At 36.2% G+C, this 20,147-nt stretch overlaps 1 protein-coding gene across 1 annotated transcript in view; it reads left to right on the top strand.

Moving 5' to 3' along the window:
• The window catches only part of COG5 (component of oligomeric golgi complex 5), a 310,835-nt gene that overhangs the window by 72,394 nt on the left and 218,294 nt on the right, over positions 1 to 20,147 (top strand). The gene's annotated exons all lie outside the window — the stretch shown is intronic.

The raw sequence follows: 20,147 nt of genomic DNA, 5'->3' as shown, positions 1-20,147 counted from the left end.
ATTTAATCATGTGCATTACTTTCTAGGTTACTCCTCAGTCTTCACCTTAGGGAACCCTTTTATTCAATAGCTATATACTGATCATTTGCTGTAATATTTTATTTCAACTGGCTATTTCTGTTTCACCTGGGCACTTTTAGAGGATTGCTCTGTCCTGAGTATGCTAATTTATTGGGTAAATACATTAGTAAAGGAAAAAGGGAGTTAGCTACATGTCTTCATAAATTATAAAGCTAAATTATTTTGAGATAGATATGCTGTCAAAAGAATAAAAACAGTGGTATAGTTCATAATTAACTTAAAAGATTACTTTAAAATTAAATTTCTATTAACTTTGGTTACCTATACATAATTTTCTATTCTCAAAATAGAGAATTTTTTTAGACTTTAGTAATATAAAGTGGCTGTATTTTATATGTGTTGATAAAATAGAAGAAGACTTGTTGCAAATGATGGAATTATTATTTATCATCGCTTATTCCATTATTTTAGGAATATTAGTGATTCTCATTTATTAAAAGGTATGCTAAATTTTAAATTTGTAATTGGAATTATTCTTTCATAAATTTGTAAAGCAGTATACCTTTTTGTAATCTGACAAAGGTGTTTAAACCTCACGGGCTGGCTGAGTAGTATATAAGTTTTGAATTGCATTTTTGTAGAAGTTGAGAGTAATGTGGTACAAAATTTTGTTGTGAGTTTCTAAAATTTTCTGCACAACTTTGTGTAGCAAGGCTTTGGTAATGCCCCAAATTAAAATGTTGTGCTACTTACTTTTCCTGCGTTTTCAAAGTTGGAGGAAAGGATCTTGTTAGAATGCCAACTGTGTTGAAAGATAGTGTGAATATGCGCACACATGTTATTTGAAGCTTAAAACTAAAACCAGAGAAAAGACATTAGCATCAGTTGAAACTTGTGGGGATGAGAAATTATTGACAAGTGAAATACATATTATGCTTTTCTGCCAGAGTTCAAGTATTTGCTTATGTTTATCATTAAAATAAATATCCCCATGAAGTAGAGGAAACCAAGGTACAGAGAAGTTGAATAACTTAAAAAAGTCGAGGTAGGTTAGTAGCAGAGCCAGTGTTAAAACTGTGTAGACTCCCCTCTTATAGCTGGCCCTGTCCCTTTGGAAAATTCTGAAAATACTTGAGACTTAGAATTGGATGCTCTGGGTTCAGACACTACTTATTAGTTACATGATTTTTGGAAAGTCAAACATTTTCTAGGTCACAAAATAGCTTTGATTCTTTCTATTGTCTATGGTTTAACTCTCTGTGAGACAGTATTTCCAAGTTAAATTCAGTCTGATTTGTAAAAACAAATTCTGGGATCTCTGTAAAAAGTAATGGCAGCAAAAAAGCTCAGATCTTGAGATTGCTTTCTGTTCCCTGTGCAAGTGACTTGTGGTTAAGAATACACAATGTATTACAAACAATTTTTTTATTGCACATAATGCCTAGTGTTTTCTTTTTAAACACTGCAAAATGGTTTGGTGATTACAAGGTTCTCTGATTTCTTAGCAGGATAATCCTAACTTCCTTTGTCTTTAACAAAGATGAAAATATCTAAACCACTGGATTGAAAAGCAGATGATATTATTTTCATGAAAAAAATTAATATCAAATTACATATGTCAGAATTTACATTTTCACACTTGTGCATTAAATATATTTTGTATTCATATAGGATATTAATTTTGAAAAATGCTACAATTGGTGATTTAAAACCAAATTTTATATGTCATAAAATAACTTTATAGATTAACTATTAATTAATTAATAATCTGGTAAAGCAGTTTAACTTTTCTAATGATAACTAAGCAACAGATATGAATCCAACCCTAAATGTCTCTATTAAAATTCTTTTTCACAAGTTATATTTTTCTTTACAGTTTGATTTCATAGGAATTTTAATTCCTAAAATTATTGATATGGGAGCCTTTAATATTTAGTTTTATACATTTGCCCCCTTAAGTTTGGACAACTGTGAGTGTTCGAAAGTAGATTATTGTTTGTATTTACATTGCACTATCTCATATCATTCTATCCAGCTTGTGTCTGGCTAGTTCTGATGCTACATTTTTGATGATGCTGAGTTTGTATGAAAAAAACCTCAACTTTACAAAATATTGGAATTAACCACAAATGAAAGTGCTTTGAAACTGTTTACAAAGCATATGTGCAAAAGCTGTTTCTAATTGCTGAAAAATCACTTTTTAATTGCATTGCTTGAAGGGTGCTTTTTCAATGAATACTTAACAAGGCTAACTCTCAACTCTCTCTGATACTGGAGCCCAAGGAAGACAGGATTATTTCGGTTTAAAGCCAATTCAAAAATTTCATTTAGCTTCTCAACTTTAAATTTCTTTTACAACAGATGTTTTACCAGAAAAAGAGAAATGGACCATCTGCTGAATCATCCATCAAGTGGGGAGTAGCTACGGTAGTAGAGAATCAATAGCATTGGTAATTCATTATCCATAAGAGAATAATTGAAAACTGATTAAAATTGGATAAAGTTCATGCATCAAAATTGTACTCTTAACAGAACAATCCATAAAGCATTTTCCCTATCCTTTCCTATTTCACCTAAATTGGGCATTTAAAATTTTTCATACTATGTATTTGTGAGTTATTTGTCAGCATCACATATACTATAAAAGTAAATACATGGCATTTATTTCCATTTTCTCATCCAAACCTAGAGTTTGGACCCTAAGACTATTACTATTTTTTTTATCTCTTTCTGTTGTCCTACTGTTGGCATGTTGTCTTTGGCTCTTTGTCCAGATTATTACCACCTCTGCCCCCAATTTTCTGGCTTACTGTTTTGACTGCCTTATATCCTTCTTTGCATCCTTAAATACTATGGGTTTTGTTGATGTTTTTCTCTTATATTTTCATCAAAGAATTACACAAACCATCATGTTTGTTCGTTTCCCTCCCACATTAGTTTCTTTTAGTTACTTCATTTTTTTGCGTAATTTCTCCTGTTGTAGGTTATTATGCAGAATCAAATTCATTTCTGTATCTTGAAACCAAGTCAGTTGATGAACTAGATTATATGTTTAACAGAGCTATGGGAAACCCCCTCTTCTGTGCTGTTATGAGTCCTGTGCTCTGATAGCAGGCATAGCTGAATGGCTGTCTGTGAACTAGAGGTCTATTGTTGAAATTAGTTAAACACATAATGCTTTTGTAAGAAGGCTGCTATCTGCTATGTACAAAGTCAGAGAGTGGTAGAATTCTATTATAGACATAGTAATTTCCACAGTACTATTTGGGGCATCCATTTGGGAAAACGGATGCATTTTAAGCATTTACTAATAATAGTTAAAGGCTATGCTTGCTAGTGACTTCCTGCTGGCAAAACTCAGCAGTGTACGTCAGTTACTGCTGCCACTAGTTCCACTTAGGGGTAGACTGTCTACAACAAGTCCTGCTAGTATCTACACAAAGTTCTGTGATTTTGATTAGTATTGCAGAGGATTTATGGATAAATATGTGGAGAAGTGACATCTTAATAGCACTGAGTCTTCCAATTTATGGATACACTATCTCTATTATTGTTAGGTCTTACTTGATTTATCAGTGTTTTATAGCATTTAGCTTATAGACCCTGCAAGTATTTTGCTAGATTTGTACCTAATTATTTTATTTCTTTAGTACTATTTGAGTAGCACCTATTTTTTTGAAACGAAATTCCAATTGTTTATTTTTAATATATAGAGATGCTTTTTTTTTTCTTTTTGTATATTGACGTAGTGTTCTGCAACTTTACTAAACTTAGATACTAGTCTTGGAACCTTTTTGTGAATTATATAGTATTTTTTTTATCTAAACGATGCCTTATGCAAATAGAGATAATTTACTTCTTCTTTGAACCACATGTGACTTCTATTTCTTTATATGCCTTATTGTACTGCCTCAGACCTCTGGTATTAGATTTGACAGGATTGTATGGGGGAGAAGCTAACTGTCCTGAGCATCCCTGACTGGGGCATGCTCGATAATTGATGAGTATGCTAATAATGCAAAGACCTTACTGTTCTTTGCTTGGTCCATTTCTCTGACCTTGATGGATGTAATAATTAGTCCCCAGGCAAAGAGCACACTTGCGTCTGCTTGTTATGACAATGGTAAATGTTTTCAAGTTCAGTATTCTTCTGCTGTGATGCAAACCCACTGTATACAGGGTATCCACCAAGGCCCCTCTGCCAGGGGACTTGCAGGGGATGGTGAACTGTCCCTCAGATGACCCTCATACTGCTTGCTGTGTCAGGGGTAATAAAGTCCTATGACATCCGCCAGCATCCATGACAGAAACATCATAGCTTTGTAACTTGCAAGTAAGGTAAAATTCTAGACCTATCACAAGTTTTGACAGTTTTGGCAACAAGGATGTGATGTTGACAGAAATATTGCTTTCTGCAAGAGAAGAGAGAAGGGCCCTGTGTGCCAGTTTAGGGAATTTGAGATCTGGCAGCAAATGTCTTGTTTAAGTGGTGGGCTAATAGGTTCCATACTGACTTAACCTGCTAATAAATTTTCAGAAGCTAAGGAGTGAGAGGTGGAATTAAGCAAAGCTTCCTGAGTGGTGCTTTTGGTCACTGCCCACTCTCTAGGCCAGAGGAGGAAAGAATGTTATTGCACCAGTAAGGCAACAAGACTCCAGATCCCAGGCAAAAGGCAGTAAGTATGGCTGTGGCTGCTGAATCAAAGGGTCCCCGGAGCTAAAATAAAAGGTGTCAGCATTGGGGATATCCAGAGCTTTGGTGAGACTGAATACACTGTAAGTTCATTTGTTGAATCCAAGTTGGCAACCACTTGAAAGTGAATGTACATGGGCAAGTTTGCCTATTGGTGCCGAGCTGCTCTTCCCTTCTTTGCCTCTGATGCCTCTTCCCCTCTACTCTAACCTCAGCTGCTTACGGTCAAAGACAAGTGTGGTAGGAAACTTCACCGAAGGGGAGGGATCCAAAGTTGGATAGCTCGTTGGATAGAGGTGCCCAAGACCCCGTCCTACCAGGTCCTGGGGGGAGAAAGCACAGTAAGTGGCAGGGGAGGCCGATGGTACTGCTGGCTGCGGGGTGGGGCGGGGCCCAGGCCTAGACACTTGCAGGAGCTCGGAGCTCCTGAGGGAAGAAGTGGCACCAGCCCTGCGGTGAGGACCAAGCAGGAGAAATGGCCCCACTGCACAGCCCTCCTCTGTAGGTTGACCTCCCCCACTACCCTGTACTTGCTGTGCCCCTGGTCAGAAAATAACGTTATCTCTTGGGAGCTGTGGCTTTAGTCCTTTTTGTATGTGTGTTCCTGCAGAGGGAAAAACACATAAATTCAAGGAAAGGTGAATGTGGGTGGAGTCTCCGCCTATGCAGTGTACTGTTGTTCCTGCTACCTCCGCCAAATGTGTATTTGGTGTGGACATCTTTTATGTGCTTGTACTGTGAATGCTTGTAAGTTCACAGGAGATTCTCCCACTCGCGGCTGCTGCATGTCCTCTGCCTAGGGGATCCAGCACAAACTGGAGCATCCCAGGAGGCAGGAAAAGAAAATCACAGCTTTTGTTGTGACTTTGTGGCTGCCAAAGTACTCAGGGCGTTTCTTAGTACAGCAGTGCCACCTGCCTGACCCAGCCACCAAGTGCACCTCCTGTGAAGGCCTACTGCCAAAGTCATGCTAAAAAGCAGCACCTGACCCGTAGATGCTTTGCGACTCTCCAGCCCGATGTAACCGTTTCAGGGTAGGTTAACTCATACTTGACTGCTAACAAGAAAAGGGCCCAGTAGACTTCAATGATCAAATGAAAATGGTTTGTTCCGGGGTGGGGGGACACCTCTCCTGGCCTTAGTGTCACTGTGGTTTTGCATGAAGGGGTGGAAGCAACCCCTCTTGGGGAAAACTTTTTCTCACTCTACCACCTGAAGCAAAGCCACTGGCTCAATGGGGCCACAGAAGTTCCGGTAAATACTTGATGGTTCAGCCAGGCTGGAAACTGATGTATCCATTGTGCTGCTGCAGCTGTTGCACCTCAGTGCCAGGTACAGAAAACGGAGTGGATGTGACCTCTCCGCTGCATTCTCAGAGCTCTGACCCTTCATTAACGTTGGCATATTTTACTGACTCATGGGCTGCTGCCAGTAGCCTACCTTCAGGTGTGCCACTTGGAAGACCTACAGATTTAAAACATCTCTGATTAGGGCGGCAAACTATAGAAATGGATTGCAGCTCTCACACAGTTTGGGTCACTCAAGTCTGTGCTCAGATTGCTGCCATTTCTACCTGGATTCATTATTGTATTGGATATAGCAACTGGTCAACCACTGTGTCCTGGCTTCCGGAAGGGGACTCCTCAGTGGCCCTTTTTTCAGGAATTCCTTTGCCTTTCTCAGGGTTATAGGGTTTCTTTGTTCTTTCCTTCCCCTAGCTCTAATGGGTTTTCAGCACTACCCCGAGAGTGATGGAGTTTGTTGCATTTCCTTCGGTAGTTTTAGGCTTTTCTCTCTTGTATTAGGTGTGGTGGAAGGATCCAGGCTGGACTCCATGTCCTTTTCTCAGTGGTTGCTGTCCTCTTCCACGTCTGCACCATGAGGGATGCTTTCTCACCCTCTTACTCTGCATCCAGTGTTTTTAGTGTGCATCTGGTGAGGTCTGTGAAGAACTGCTCAATGGGTATGCCTTCCCTTTGTGTTCTATTTTCTCACTAGTACACACTCAGCGGTTAGCTATTCATTAACAATTTCAGCTGAATTATTTTTAGTGGAGTCAAGTGTTGGCTTCACAGATACTCAAGTGTTCAAGTCTCATTTGTGTTTTAAGGCACCTGGTTTTCCTTAGAGTTTGGGTGGGTTGGTTGCGCTATAACTTTAGCTCTCCTGGCTATTTACCATGATAATAGATTAATTTCATGACCCTACTTGGTCATGATTGATTGATTACCCTTTGAAATATTGCATGCTTTTATTTGCATTATTATTATTTTTTAAAATTTATTTATTTATTTATTTATTTATTTATTTTTAATTAAATTTATTGGGGTGACAATTGTTAGTAAAATTACATAGATTTCTATTTGCATTATTTTGATAAGGTCTTTTGCTTGTGTGTCATTTTCTTTTATTGTAATGTTTTTGTCTGGTTTTGAAATCAGGACAATGTTGGATTCATGAAATGAATTGAAAAATGTTTCCTCATCCTCTAGTTTTAAAAAAGTATGTAGCATCAGTACTAGTTCGTTCCTAAATGTTTGATAGAATTCAATAGAGAAGACATTTGAGCCAGGAGACTTTATGTTGTTTTATGTTTTTAATTATAAATTCAAATAATTTTATAGATAGCAGATTAAATTTTTCAATTTTTCTGTGTCTATTTTAGTGATAAATATCTTTCAAATAATTTATATCACTTAATTTGCCAAACTTGTTGGCATCTATTTGTTTGTAACATATTATATTTTAATATATGTAGGATTGGAACTGGTATCTTCCCTTTTATTACTTATAGCGGAAATTTGTATTTTTTTCTTTGTCAGTGTGTCTAGAGGTTTGTCACTTTTACTAATCTTTTCAAATAACTAACTTTTGATTTCATTGTTCTTTATCTACTTTATTGATTTCTGCTCTTACCTTTAGTATTTCCTTCCTTTTACTACTTTGGTGAAAGTGTTGTTAATAGATTTTGATCTTATTTAAAACGTGCTTAGTACAGCTTTACCTACATCACACAAATTTTAACATTGTATTTTATAATAGTTCAGTTTGTTCTCTGATTTCCCTTGTATTTCTTTGCTGACACATGGGTTATTTAAAAGTGTGTTTTTCAATTTTTCAGATATTTGTGATTTTTGTAATTTTTTTGTTATTTCAAATTTAATTTTACATGGTTAGAGAACATACTTTGTACAATTTCAGTTTTTAAAAACTTGTTTAGGTTTGTTTAAAGGTCCAGAATATGGCTTTAAACTGCCTTGTTGAATGTTCCATGTACTCTTAAAAATAGTTTTTTCCCCCGTTCTTCTTGGGTATAGAATTCTATAAATGTCACGTAGGTCAAGTTAATAAATACCGTATTTTGCTCTGTATAATGTGTACTTTTTTGCCCAAACTTGTGAGGGAAAAATAAGGAGGCACATTATACATGGGTAGTCCTAATTCTGTATCTATATAAATGTTTTTAATTCTTTTATTTATACTTATGGGTTAAAAGTGTAACTCTAGAAATCAATAACAATATCTGTATGCAAAATAATACCCTGGACTATGATCGTCGGTTTTGTTGAACTTATGACGAACTTACAAGTACGAAGAGTTCTTGGCCTTGTATGATGTATAAATATCGTAAATTTGTTACCGGTACGTAAAGTATCTTGTACCTTGTATCTGTTCTTGTGTTTTGTAATTATTTGTTACATAAAATTTCTTGTACCATAATATGTTAAAAATGCGAAAAATTCCTTTATAATACAGAAAACAAATACCGAAATATAAACAAATAAAAATTTGAATTAAAAAATTAAAACGTTGGTGATGGAAGGAGAACTGACTCTGGGTGGTGAACACACAATGGGATTTATAGATGATGTAATACAGAATTGTACACCTGAAATCTATGTAATTTTACTAACAATTGTCACCCCAATAAATTAAAAAAATAAACTAAAAAAAAAAAAAATTGAAACGAAATATTTTTTTTCGTGCAAGTTTGGGCCAAAAACATGAGTGTGCATTACACTTGGCAAAATGTGTGTTGCTTTTTATTCAGATTTTCTCTCGCCTTACTGATTTTCTATTTATTTGTTTTATTAGCTTTTTACTGAAAGAGTGGTTGTGAGGTTCTCAGTTATAATTCTGGGTTTGTCTGTTTCTCCTTTCATTTTTTCCAGTTTTTGCGTCATGCATTTTTATTGGGTGCGTGCACATTGTAGAGTGTTATGAAATATATGTCTTTAGCCCTAATAATATTTCATGTTCTAATGTCTGTTATAAATGTCGCTACTCCAGGTTTGTTTTGATATGGTTTATATCATATATATATTTTCTCAATCTTTTATTCTTAACTCTTCTGTGTCTTTATTTTTAAGGTGTGTCTTCTGTAGACAGTAGTAGTTTGCTTTAATTCCATTCTGATTTCTGTCTTTTAATTGGACTGCAGAGCATTTACAGTTAATATAATTTCCCATATGTTGTAGTTTAAGTCTTACACTTCGCACTTGTTTTGATTGTTCTAGGTATTCTTTATTCACTTGCTCTTGCTTTTCTACCATCATTTTTCTTGCTTTTTACCATCTTTTGGAATAAGTAATCTTTATTGCTCAATTTTTACTATTCCAAATAAAATTGATTAGTAAAAATGGAATAATAATAATCGCTACTTTTACTAGTTAATGAATAAATAAAATACAATAGTAATAAATAAAACGGAATAGTAAATAGTCTATTGATTTATTAGGTCTTTTAGTTTTCTTATTTTGGTGTGTGTTTTAGGTTTTATAATATATATGTTTAACTTATCATAGTCTACTTAGAATAGATAACATCATATATAATGTTACATCATTGCTATAATATCATTTCCTTTGTCCCTCTTCCATTTTTTGTGCTTTCATTACTATTTTTGTTTTAAATAGCCAATTATCTTATAAATAAATTTTAAAGAAACAATTTTATATTTAGCACATATTTCTAATACTTCATTTCTTTTTGTACATCAGAGATTCTTCCTTCAGTCTGAAGAACTTTGACCTTTTCTTGTACTGCAGGCTTTCTAGCAACGAATTCTTTCTTTTTTGTCAAAAATATATTCCATATGTCTTTACCTTTGACTTATTTTCACTTTATGTAGAGAACTGTATTGAATGTTTTATCATTTAAAAATTATTTTGTTGTTTTCTGGCATGCATAGTTTCTGACAAAAGGCTGTGATCATTCTATCTTTGTTCTTTGCTATACGAGTATAATGTGTCTTTATTCTCTCTGGCCATTTTAAGATTTTCTTTTCATTTCGTTGTTTCCGTAGTTTAAGTACGGTGTGCCTTGGTGTGCTTTCTTTGTGTTTACCTTCCTTCCTTGCTTAGGGTTCACTTATATTCATGGATTTGTGTTGCTTTCCAGGTTAATATTATTCCTGGATCTGTGTGTTGTTGCTGCCACTACTACTATTTGTTGTTTTTGGTTTTTCATCAAGTTTGAAATAAAATAAAAAAATCATCATTTCTTTCTTTAAATACTTTTTCTTTCTCACGTCTTTCCTTTCCTTATGGGACTTTGATAACATGGATTTTAGACTCTTGGTATTGTCCCACATGTCATTGAGGCTCGATTCATTTGTTTTTTTGTGTTTTTAGTTTGGAAAGATTTGTTCGTTCTGGATTCAGGTTCATCAGCCTTTTCGTTTGTAGTGTCTGATCTGTCTTGAGCCCTTCCAGTGAATTGAAGAAGTTCAAATATTATGTTTTTCAGCCCTACAAGTTTTACTTGATCAATTTTTATAGTTTCTACCGTGTTTCCCTGAATATAAGACCTCCCCCTAAAATAAGCCCCAGTTAAGATCTCAGCCAGATGGACGCATTAGTTTGTTACGATGATGTTCCAGAAGAAGATGACATGATTGTAATTGAATAAATGTAGATTGTTGTACATGAAAAAATAAGACGTCCCCTGAAAATAAGCCCTGTGGAGCAAAAATTAATATAAAACCTGGTCTTGTTTTCAGGGAAACACGGTATTGTCTTCATTGTGTTCATCTTTTTCTTTAAATGTATGGACTCAGTTATAATACATATTTTAAGAACTTTGTCTCTTAATTCCACCATCATTTTGCATCTTGGTAATTCTGATAATTTTTTATTGGATACCGGACATTGTATTTGAACACTATAAATAGATTTTGTTGTCTTGCTTTAATGAATATCAGACAGTCAAGTGACTTGTGAATCAACTTGATACTTTTTAAAAACTTTATTTATTTTTTGTCAATTAGGTTGACATTCAGTATTATTTTATATTAGTTTCAGGTGTAGAGCATAGTGGGAAGACATTTGTATAATTTACAAAGTGATCCCTGTGATAAGTCTAGTACTCACATGGCACCGTGCATAGTTACTCCAATATTATAGACTATGTTCCCTATACTGTATTTTACATCCCTGTGACTATTTTGTAATTACCAAATTATAATTCTTAATCTCTTCATCTTTTTCACCCAGCCCCCCAACCCCCTCCCATCTGACAATCATCAGTTTGTTCTCTGTATCTATGATTCTGTTTCTGTTTTGTTTCTTTGTTTATGTTGTTCTTTAGATTCCACATATAAGTGAAATTATATGGTACTTGTCTTTCTCTGTCTGACTTATTTTACTTAGCATAATACTATCTAGGTCCATCCATGTTGTTGCAAACGGTAAGATTTCATTCTTTTTTTTATGGCTGAGGGATATTCCACTGTAGATATATACCACATCTTCTTTATTGAATCATCCATTGATGGGCACTTAAATTGTTTCCATATCTTTGCTATTAAAAATAATGCTGCAATGCACATAGGGGTACATATATCGTTTCAAATTAGTATTTTAGATTTCTTTGGACAACTATCCAGAAGTGGAATTGCTGGGTCATAAGGTAGTTCTGGTTTTAATTTTTTGAGGACACTCCATATTGTTTTCCATAGTGGCTGCACCAGTTTGCAATTCCACTAAGAATGCAGTTTCCTTTCTCCACATTCTAGCCAACATTTGTTGTTTGTTGATGTATTGATGATAGCCATTCCAACAGGTATGGAATGAGGTAATAATCTCATTGTGGTTTTTATTTACATTTTTCTAGTGATGTTCAGCATCTTTTCATATGTCTGTTGGCCATCTGCATGTCCTCTTTGGAGAAATGTCTATTCAGGTTCTCTGCCTATTTTTTAATTGGATTGTTTGATAAATTGCATGAGTTCTTTATATATTTTGTATGTTAACACCTTATCAGATGTATCATTGGTGAATATCTTATCATATTTAGTAGGTTCTCTTCTTGTTTTGATGATTTCCTTTGCTGTGCAAAAACTTTTCAGTTTGATGCAGTCCTGTTTGTTTGCTTTTTTGTTTGTTTCCCATGCCCAAGGAGACAATAGCCAAAAAAATATTAAGAGTGATGTCACAGAACGGTCTCTGTGTTCTAGGAGTTTTATAGTTTTGGGTCTTGCATTTAAGTCTTTAGTCTGTTTTGAGTTTATTCTTGTAAATGGTATCAGAAAGTGGTCTAGTTCTATCTTTTTTTTTTTTTTTTTTTTTTGCATGTATCTGTCTGTTGTCACGCAGCAGCCTACCCATCTGTCCCCTGGTACCTACCTCTAAAGAAAGAAGAGTCTGTGAGACTGATCCTTTCAGGGACTTTGCTTCACCTTTGTGCTTACACCTTATGTCTCTCTGTTTGGCCCCAAAGGATGGCTGGTTAGTCAATGACGGGTAAGATTCCTCAAGGGAGGAACAACCTAAGCCAGGCACAGTCACATAGGGGCCATCTGGAGAACACACGGGGTTGATAGAGATGGGCGTAGACCCCCACCTTCCCCTGGCTAAGGAGAGCTTCTGTCTCTGTGGCTATATTCCTTCCCACAACCTGCTAAGGAAGAGATTCAATGATGTGATAACATCACTTCTCCATCTATTCATATCAGTAAGTTTCAGCATAAAGGTTATGTCTCTTGGGGAGGTACTAAGACATCCTGGGACTTTCGGTTCCGGCTGCTTGCAGGCAACGGTGATTGGTTTGAATCAGTTTCCTAGGATAATGTATGAAATTCACAGACCGCGGAGAAAACAATGTTACTTCCTTGTGTGTACATCAATAAAAGCCACAAGGCGACCCAATTCAGGGCTCTCGGTCCTTTGAAGCTGTGGGACCCTTGGCTCCTAGTGCATAAATCTTATGACTTCTGTTTCTTTCTTAACCCTTCGCCGCCCCTTCTCGTTCTCTCACTGTCTGTGTTGTGCTGGATGCAACGTCTGTCCAGTTTTCTCAACACCATTTATTGAATAGACTGTTTTACACATTGTATATTCTTGACACCTTTCTCATAGATTAATTGATGATATAGTCGTGGGTTTATTTCTGGGCTCTCTATTCTGTTTCATTTATCTATGTATCTTTTTTTATGCTAGTACCATGCTGTTTTGATTACTGTAGCCTTGTAGTATAGTTCGATGTTGGGTAGTTTGAAACCTCCAACTTTGTTTTTCCTTCTCAAGATTGCTATGGCTCTTTGGGGTCTTTTGTGATTCTGTATAAATTTTAGGATTATTTGTTCTAGTTTTTTGAAAAATGCCATTGGTATTTTGATAGGGATTGCATAGAATTTATAGATTGCTTTGGAGAGTACAGACATTTTAACGATGTTAATTCTTGCTGTCCGTAAGCATGGTATATGTTTCCATTCATTTGTATCTTCATTTCTTTCCTTGTCTTATAATTTTCTAAGCACAAGACTTTCACCTTTTTGGTTAAATTCTTAGGTTTTATTTTTTGATGCAATTGTAAATTGTATTGTTTTCTTAATTTCTCTTTGTAATAGTGTGTTATTGGTATATAAAAATACATCCAATTTCTGAATATTAATTTTGTATCCTGCTACTTTACTGAATTTATCAGTTTTTTGGTGGAATCTTCAGGGTTCTCTCTATATAGCACCATCTCATCTGCAAATAATGACAGTTTTCTTTCTTTCCCATTTGGATGCCTTTTGTTTCGTTTTCTTTCTGATTGTTGTGGCTAGGACTTCCAATAGTATGTTGAATAAAAGTGAAGAAAGAAAGTGGACATCCTTGTCTTGTTCCTGACCTTAAGGAAAACACTTTTAGCTTTTCTTGAGTATAATGTTGCTGTGGTTTTGTCATATATGGCCTTCATGATGTTGAGGTATGTTTCCTCTATTCCCACTTTGCTGAGAGTTTTTATCATAAATGGATGCTGGATTTTTGTCAAACACTTTTTCTGCTTCTGTTGATATTGTTATCCTTCATTTTGTTTATGTAGTGTATCATGTTGATTGATTTACAGATACTGAATCAAACTTGAATCCCGGGAGTAAATTCCACTTGGTCATGGTGTATGATCCTTTTAATTAATGTATTTCTGAATTCAGTTTGCTAGTATTTTCTTGAGGGTTTTTACATGTATGTTCATCAGGGATATTGGCCTGTAATTTTCTTTTTCTATAATGTCTTTGTCTGGTTTTGGAATCAGAGTAATGCTGGCCTCATAAAATGAGCTTGGAAGATTTCGTCCATCTTGAAAATTTTGGAATAGTTTGAGAAGGATAGGTGTTAATTCTTTTTTGAACATTTGGTAAAATTCACCTGTGAAACCATCCTGTCTAGCACTTTTGTTTCTTGGGCATTTTTTGATTACTGACTGGATATCATTAGTAGTTATCTGTCTGTTTAGATTTTCTGTTTCTTCTTGACTCTGTCTTAGAAGATTGTACGATTCTAGGAATTTTTCCATTTCTTCCAGATTGTCCAATTTGTTAGCATATAATTGTTCGTAGTATTTTCTTATAATTCTTTGTACTTCTGTGGTTTCAGTTGTCAGTTCTCTTTCATTTCTGATTTTGTTTATTTGTGTCCTCTCTTTTTTTTTGAGGAGTCTGGTTAAGGGTTTATCAACTTTGTTTATCTTTTCAAAGAACCAGCTCTTGGTTTCATTGGTCTTTTGCATTTTTTTTCAAGATTTTTATTAAAATATAGCTAACAAACAATATTAGTTTCAGGTGTACACCATAGTTATTCTAATTAATATACTTAAAGAAGTGATCATCATAAGTCTAGCAACTGTGATACTGTACCACACTATCACAATATTGTTGACTGTATTTCCTATGCTGTATTTTACATCTACATGAATTATTTGTTTGATACCTGGAAATTTGAACCTGTTGTCCCCCTTTATTTTTCCTCCTACTTGTTAAATTTTTCAATTACAGTTGCCATTCATTAATTTATATTAATTTCATAGGTATAACATAGTGGTAAGACATTTATATAATTTAAGAAGTGATCTCCCTGACTAGTACCCACCTGGCACTATACATAGGTATTACCACATTACTGACTGTATTTCATATGCTTTACATCCCCATGACTATTCTATAACTACCAATTTGTACTTCTTAATACCTTCACGTTTTTCACCCTTCTTCCAACTGCTCTCCCATCTATCACTCTGATAAATCTCGTACCCATCTGATACCATACATAATTATTACAATATTATTGACTATATTCCTCGTGCTATACCCTACATCCTCATGACTACTGTATAACAACCAATTTGTACTCTTTAATCCCTTCCCCCCTTTTCATCCACCCCCCTCCAAAATCCTCTCACATCTGGCAACCATCAAAATGTTCTCTGTATCTATTAGTTTGTTTTGTTTATTTTGTTCTTTAGATTCCATGTGTAAGTGAAATCGCATTGCATCTGTCTTTCTCTGTTGACATAATCTACTTTGCACAATACTCTTCATATCCATCCATGCCACCACAGATGGCAAGAATCCAGTCTCTTCCATTGCCAAGCAGTATTCCATTGTATATGAGTATATGTACCACCTCCTCTTTATCCGTTCATCTATTGACAGACACTCAGGCTGCCTCTACATCTTGGCTATTGTAAATACTGCTTCAGTGAACATATGCTGGAAATAGCATTTTGTGTTTCTTAATATAAATACCGAGAAGTGGGATTACTGAGTCCTTCTTTGTCTCTTGTTAAAGACTTTGTTTTAAAGTTGTGTTGTCTGGTATAACTATTGTTACTCCAGCTTTTTTTTTTTCTTTCCATTTTCATGGAATACATTTTCCCTGTTCTTTTACTTTCAGTCTGTGTGTGTTGTTCTATCTGAAGTGAGTCTCCTGTAGGCAGTATATGTCAAGGTCTTGTTTTCTTATCCATTCAGCCACCCTTATTCTTTTGATTGGAGCATTTAATCCATTTACATTGAAAGTAATTGTTGATAGATCTGATAGTTACTGCCATTTTTTTATTCACATTTTTGGTATCTTTTTTTTTCTCTTCATATTCTTGAAGTTTCTCTGAGATTCCTTGTAATACTGGTTTGGTGGCAATGAACTCCTTTAGCTTTTTCTTGTCTGGGAAGCTGTTTATCTCTTCTTGGATTCTAAATGATAACCTTGCTGGGTAGAGTAACCTTGGTTGTAGGTTTTAGCTTTTCATCACTGAGTATTTTGTGCAAATGTTTTCTGGCATGTAAAGTTTCTGTTGAGAAATCAGCTGATAGTCTTATAGGAACTACCTTATAGGTAACTAACTGCTTTTCTCTTGCTGCTTTAAGATTCAGTCTTTGTCTTTAACCTTGGGCATTTTAATTATGATGTGTCTTGGTGTGGGTTCATTTTATTTGGGACTCTGTATTTCCTTGGCTTGTTTGTCAATTTTTTTCACCATATTATGGATGTTTTCAGTCATCAGTTTTTCAGATGGGTTCACAGTCCCTTTTTCTCTCTTTTTGGTTCCCCAATGATGCAAATATTGTTATTCTTGGTATTGACCTTTAAACTATGCTCATTTAAAAATTTTTTTTTTCTTTTTGCGTTTCTTTTTGGGTGTTTCTGCTACATTGTCTTCCAAGTTGCTGATTTGATCATCTCCTTTTATGTAATCTGCTATTGATTCCTTTTAGTAGATTCTTCATTTTAGTTATTGTAGTCTTTATTTCTGACTTTTCTGTATGGTTTCTGTGTCCTTTTTTATGTTTCCTATCTTTTTGTTGAAGTTCTCCTTGAGATCATTGAGCATCCTTGTAACCAGTGTTTCGAATTCTTCCTCTGGTAGATTTCTTGTCCTCATTTTGTTTAGTTCATTTTCTGGAGCTTTGTTCTCTTCTTTCAGTTGGGATATGTTCCTTTGTCTCCTTATTTTGGCTGTCTCCCTGTGTTTGTTTCTATGTATTAGGTAGGGTCTATGTCTCCCAGTCCTAGCAGAGTAACTTTATATAGCAGGTGTCTTGTGTGGCCCAGTGGTGCAGTCTTCCGTTCACCGGGTATGCCCCTTGTGTGGCTGTTGTGTGCTTTCCTTTCGTAGTTGAGACTTGATTGCTCTTGGCACATTAGTAGGTGGGGTTTACCCTTGGGCTGACTGGCTGTGAGTACTGGCCATGACCACAGTGGAGTTTGACCCCTCATAGCAGGATTCACCGCAGTGGGCTCTGGTGCCTGCTGAGAACTCCCTTTAGGTGTTCCATTTGGGGAGCTAATCGTGTGGTTCTCTGTTGTGGTCTGAACCAGGCCACTGGTTTTGTTGGTTTGGGGCCTCTTGCGGGGGCTCCGGTGCAGGTCAAGGAAGGTTAGCCACTGCCTGTCCCAACCCTCGGCCATCCAGTAGGAGCTACAGAGTTATCCACAGGTGGTGGCTGCCTGTGCTCGTCCTGGAGGGGTGTGGGAAAGGTCACTCTGTAACCCGCGGCCAGTTGCCATGTGAGCCTGGCCTGGGGCCACTCAGTGAAAGGTACAGGGAACAAGGAGGCTAGCCGTCACCTGCCTGGGGCCTGCAGACCTTGAAAAGTTTTTAAGAAAATTTGAGCATGGGCCATGGCACAGCTTCTGAAAATGCAGTGAGAGAGTTGGGCTGAGCATTGTCTCAGGGAGTCAATAGGGTAGGGTGAGCAGTGTTCATCAGGTTAATGCAGATTGAGATTTGGCGCCTGCCTGCCCCAGTAAGGCTGTGTTTGGGAGAGGGCTTAATACAGGGACAGTGGCTGATCTTGCCTGGAAGCCCCACAATTCAGTTTCTCTCCGTATGTTTCTGCTGATTTTTGAACTGCTGCCCCTTCGTTGGCTCTTGAGTGTTTGTGGGCAAGTGAGTCTGTTTGTGGGCCTTTTAAACAGACTTGTGGGTTTCTATCAGCACTCCGTCTTCCTGGGAGGGAATGGAGTCCTTGTTGATGTTCACAGCCAGCTGTTATGGGGATTCCTCTTCTTGGCACTGGATCCCTGATCTGTGGAGCCTGGTGTGGGGCTGGGCCCTCTCTCCCCTCGGGAGGGAACCTCTGCAGCTGAGATATCCTTCTGGATTCTCAACCACAACATGTGGGTTTGGTACCAGCCCGTTTCACGTCTCTGCCCCTCCTACCATCTTGTGATACAAGAATCTTTATATCCTTAGTTATAGAAGTTCTGTTCAGCTAGTCTTCAAATGGTTCTCCAGGTTGAGTGTTCTATAATTTCGTTGTAATTTTGATGTGATCATGGGTGGAGGTGAGTGCAGCATTTACTTTGCCATCTTGACTGGACACGAACGTAATCCTTTTAAGACTTACATTTTAGCTATATTGGGGCAGCTTTAGAGGAATCTTTACTCTAACACTAGTTATCTCTACCATTAAGATATTCTTAATAGGTTTATACCAAACGAACCTGTGTTCAATGATGTCCTTCATTTTGGCTTTCTTTCCAAGGTAGAATATCTTGCAGTACTCTCCCTGTGAGCTCTGTTAGTTGATCAATTTTCAGGCTTTCTCATAGTTCTTTGCCAGTCTCTTTGAGTCTCACCATATGTATTCTTTGAAGACACACGAAACCCTATGTAGAAATTTTTGGAACTGTTTCTCTGCATAGCTAACATTTTTCTGTTAGTTTGACCTGCCTCTCAGCTCCTTCCGCCTTCTTAACTCAAATTTGTCCCTTCAACTCATCTAGACCATTATGCTCTGCTGGGGTTTTCCCTTATGTTGTAAGGGAAAGAGTATGTAGGCAGAAATCTTAAATAATCACAGCGCTCACTTCGTTTATTTTTAAGAGATCATAGTCTTGTACTTAACTGTTGTCTAGTATCTGAAAAGAGTAGTTACATAAATTTTGTCCAGTTTTCTAGTTGCTAGGGTAAGTCCTGTAGCAATTACTTTGTTTGGTTGGAAGTAGAAGTCCATATTTGTTTTAAAAACTAAGTTTCTTTTAGCAATTAATTATGAATTATCTTGTGGCACTCCTTTTACTTCTCAGAATTATTAACTCTTTGTTTTACTCTCTAAGCCTTATTTCTTATGGTATTATAATAATAAGCTTGCAATATTTTGTATCATGTATTTAAGATTCTTTGCATTTAAAATCTTTGTCCTGGATAATTTACTTTCGTAAGTGCCTCTATTCTCTTCACCCCCTCCCCCCCCACCTCTTTTGGGGAAAGAACACTGCTGGAGAAAAGATCATACGTTGTGCAGATTGATTTGCAAGTTTATGTCTTCTAATCTGTCATTTCCCCCTCTTATTATACAGACTAGAGACTGGCAAACTTGTTCTGTAAAGGGCGGGATAGTAAATATTTCAGGCTTTGTGGGCCACTTACGGTCTGTGTCACATATTCTTCTTTATGTTTTATTTTCTGATTTTTAAAAAGGTAAAAACCATTCTTAGCTGGAATGTTTGGCCCACGGGCCTTAGTTTGATAAATCTTGACATAGACCACCACAACTTTGTTTTAAGGAGCCTTCCCCTCGCTCAGTTTTACCAGAAGACCTTACTTCTCACTTTGTTGAAGAAATAGAGGTACAAAAAATAAATACCAACTTCCGGGTACAAGTCTTGGGGATGTAAAGTACCGTGAGGGGAATAGAGTCAATAACATCGTAGTAACTGTATATGGTGATAAATAGTTACTAGACTGATTATGGTGATCACTTCATAAGGTCTATTAATGTTGAATCACTATGTTATACCCAGGAAATTAATATAATACTATATGTTGATTATAATTAAAAATAAATGTTTAAAAAAACAGGAAAAAGGAAGGAAAAAAGCTTGAACTTGGTCAACTTCTTGCTTCTTATATATTCCATCTAAAAGCCTATCTAGAGCTTCAGTTATTTGTCCACCTTTCACAGCAAAGGTGTGAAAGTGAAGATGTATACATATCCTTTCATTTAAGTCTAAACCTGCTATGTAAATTCCTGCTTTCATTCTCTTCAAAGTTCATTTATCCCTTGTTTTTAAGTACTTTTAGTTGAGTTTAAATTGCAAATGGAAAAAGAATTGCTGTTGTAGCGTACATAGATATAAGGTGTTTTATGATACATACTCATTTCTAGTAGATGTTGGGCATATTTTTCTTTTCATAAATTTACCTCCAGTGACAACATAATAAG

This window comes from Rhinolophus sinicus, chromosome 4 (assembly GCF_057876585.1).
Source record: "Rhinolophus sinicus isolate RSI-liver-muscle chromosome 4, RSI-T2T, whole genome shotgun sequence".
NCBI classification, from domain to species: domain Eukaryota; kingdom Metazoa; phylum Chordata; class Mammalia; order Chiroptera; family Rhinolophidae; genus Rhinolophus; species Rhinolophus sinicus.
This window is presented reverse-complemented; position numbering and strand designations above follow the sequence as displayed.